This window comes from Ixodes scapularis, unplaced genomic scaffold (genome assembly GCF_016920785.2).
Source record: "Ixodes scapularis isolate PalLabHiFi unplaced genomic scaffold, ASM1692078v2 PGA_scaffold0__279_contigs__length_252992795, whole genome shotgun sequence".
Taxonomy (NCBI): domain Eukaryota; kingdom Metazoa; phylum Arthropoda; class Arachnida; order Ixodida; family Ixodidae; genus Ixodes; species Ixodes scapularis.
In genome coordinates, this window is record NW_024609835.1 from 127,152,545 (window position 1) to 127,155,521 (window position 2,977).

General features: G+C 52.7%; 1 pseudogene; it reads left to right on the forward strand.

Annotated features, from left to right (window-relative positions):
* Positions 1-422: 422 nt before the first annotated feature.
* Positions 423-1,342, forward strand: LOC121046573 (annotated as a pseudogene).
* The last annotated feature ends 1,635 nt before the right edge of the window (positions 1,343-2,977 follow it).

Below are 2,977 nucleotides of genomic sequence, written 5' to 3' on the forward strand. Positions count from 1 at the left end.
TGGGCTGGTTCGACGAGGCGAGCAATGACGTAGACGTTATCGTCACGAACCGCGTGCTCAAAACACGGAAGGTAATCGGGTAAACTGGAGCTCGAGACGCTGAGAGAGCCAAGGATGTGAGCGCGTGCAAGGGAACGCCGCGCGTTTGGCTGATGACCGTTGTGTCGGTCGGTGACTCGCATTGTCATATCGATGTGTGATGTATCCGCCCCACTCATGCGCACTCTATGTTATCGCTTGGCGCTCTGGCTACAAGACCGAGCGCCGCTGCTGTGGTCGTTCACTTTATCGTTGTTCGTCCTTGACGATTAACCATGTTGTCAATAAAGCTGTAAGCCCTGCTGCCCCGGCGTCTGTCTGTACTTACCACAACGTGACAGTGGCGACGAGATGTGGTCAGCAAGCCTGTTTGCTGAAGAACCATGAGCGTGGAAGACGACCACAAGACTTCGGACAGGACCTCGCAGAGCAGTTCCGTCTTGAGGCACCTCCCGAAATTTTCTCCGGAGAAGGGCAACTTCGAAGTTTACGTCGAACGCTTTGAAGCTTTCGCAACTGCAAACAAGATTGACCAGGCTACCAAGCAGCAGGTATTTCTCACGCTTACCGGCGAGGCTCGTTCATCACGCTTCAGAATCTGCTCTTTCCGAAAAAGCCTGCGGAAGCCATCTACGACGACATCTTCAAGATCCTCCTGAACCACTACGCTCCCAGGCGTTCGGCGGTGGTGGAACGATACAAATTCTACCGAAGGGATCAACGTCAGGGAGAAACCATCAGTGTCTATGCCGTGGAAATCAAGAAACTGGCAGTTGCGTGCGACTTCGGCATGTTTCTAGAAGAGGCGCTTCGAGACCGTCTTATCGAGGGACTACAGAATGACGCGATCCACTGCAAGCTGCTGGCGACAGGCAACAAAGACCTCACCTTTGACCGGGCCTACAGCTCTGCCTTGGGCATGGGAGCGGCGCAAGGCCAAAGCAAGGAGCTTCGCCGCACAGAGGAACCCTCAGCTAGCACCAGTGTCCAGGGTGACGTCAACTGGCAGCGAAAGTCTCCGCAGCGACAAGGTAAAAAGAACTTTCCGGCTTCTAAGGCAAATGTCGCTTGTACTAGATGTGGTAGCGCACACAATTCAAAAGTGTGTTTTCACTTAAAGAGCAAATGTTTCAAATGCTCAAAACCTGGCCACATTGCGAAGAAGTGTAGAACAAATGTCAAAGCAGTAACAACGGTTGAGGATGCCGTTAAGGAAGCTGAATTGTTCCAAGTTCAAGCAAAACCAAAGGCAAGCGCCTACTGTGTTCGACGGCAAACAGGTCAAAATGCAAATACACTCTAAAAAAAGACCGCGCGTCTACTTTCCCGCACAACACTCGGAAAGTCAATCACCGCAATTTACGGAGGAAGCTCGGCGAATGACGATGCTAAAACATATGTTTAGACAAAAAAAAAAAGAAGTCTGACTTGTGACATTTATCAATGCAAGCGTGAAACAGATTATAGGGAGTATTCACTGGCGGCCATAGCTGTGTGTTGGCGGCTGCTCAGCGCGTGCTGACGGCGAGCTTCCGCAGTTCCTTTGGTAAGTGCATTCCGCACCATCAAGATTGCCGGTGTTAGCAGGCTATTTATGTGAGCTCGTATCAGCATTCCACCGGTGACTTGCGATCGTATCTCTACGTAAGAGTACGTAAGTTTCGTAAAGTATTAAAACGGTTGTTGTATTCTCACTTCTTCTTTCATTGCCACTTCTTTGCCACATCTATAATTCTCGGCCACTAGATGCCACTTCGTCTTTCTCTCTTTCTCGAGCTAAGTCCTTGCGCCCTGAATAAACATCATTGGCCTGATGACGGTTGTTCAGTCACGACGTCCCTGCCGTTGTCCCTCGCTGGGACACGACATCCTTTTGGCGACGAGGATGCTTGACGGTCCCTGCTAGCCTCCAAGTTCGTCGGGGGACTGAGCGTCCTCGCCTACCTTGGTCCGCCGATCTGCGATCCTGCCGCAGCTCAATTCTGGACTCAGCGCAGTTAGGCCTTACCGCAGCGTTCGGACATAGGCCTCGCTCCGAGAACGTTGACGCAGCCTCCTGATAGATCGGACCAGGACGTCAGATTGCCGCAAGCTGATCCGCTCTTACCCGAAGATGGCTTTTTCAAACATCGTGCCACCAAAGCCATTTCTGGATGCGCCTGGACGACCTCCGGTACCTTGGGACGAATGGTACAAGCGGTTCCAGCGCTACATGGATGCAGCTGGTGCTGCCGAGTTTTCTGCCGTTCGCCGTCAATCCATCCTCATCCACAACTTGGGTGATGAAGGTCAACGTATCTATGATGCCGTAATAGTGAGTCGTCTTCCACCACCCGCTACCGCTACGCTTCCGCCAGCAACGGGGCCAGCTGTAAACGCGGCTGGAGAAGCTACGACGTCAAGTCAGTCTGTCATTGTGGAAAGTCCCTCTCATGATTGCTACGTAAAAACGGTCGCAGCCTTAGCCAACCATTTCTCTGCAACCACGAGCGCTATTGTAGAGCGATATCGGTTTCGCCGCCGCTATCAACAAGCCAACGAGTCGCTCGCAGAGTATATCGCGGCTTTACGCCAATTGGCGACCACATGCGATTTTGGAACCCGCGTTGACGAAGACCTTCGCGAGCAGCTCATAGCGGGAATATCCTCGATTTCTCTTCGCGAACGACTGCTCTACGACAAAGCCTTAACGTTCGAGCGCGCCGTCGACGTCGCTCTTCACCTAGAGAAGGCCGCACAAGAAGCAAGCGCGATGCGATCACAGCCATATGCCGACGAGCCTTCAATAGCATGCGAGGTCAATGCAGAACGTCGTAGACCCTCCCATCGACAGCAGCGAGGTAACAAAGGATGTTCTTCCTCGCGACAGGTGTCATGGCGTCCGCCTACGTCGGAACGACTGACTACCTCCCATGCACCACAACATGACCAGCCTCTG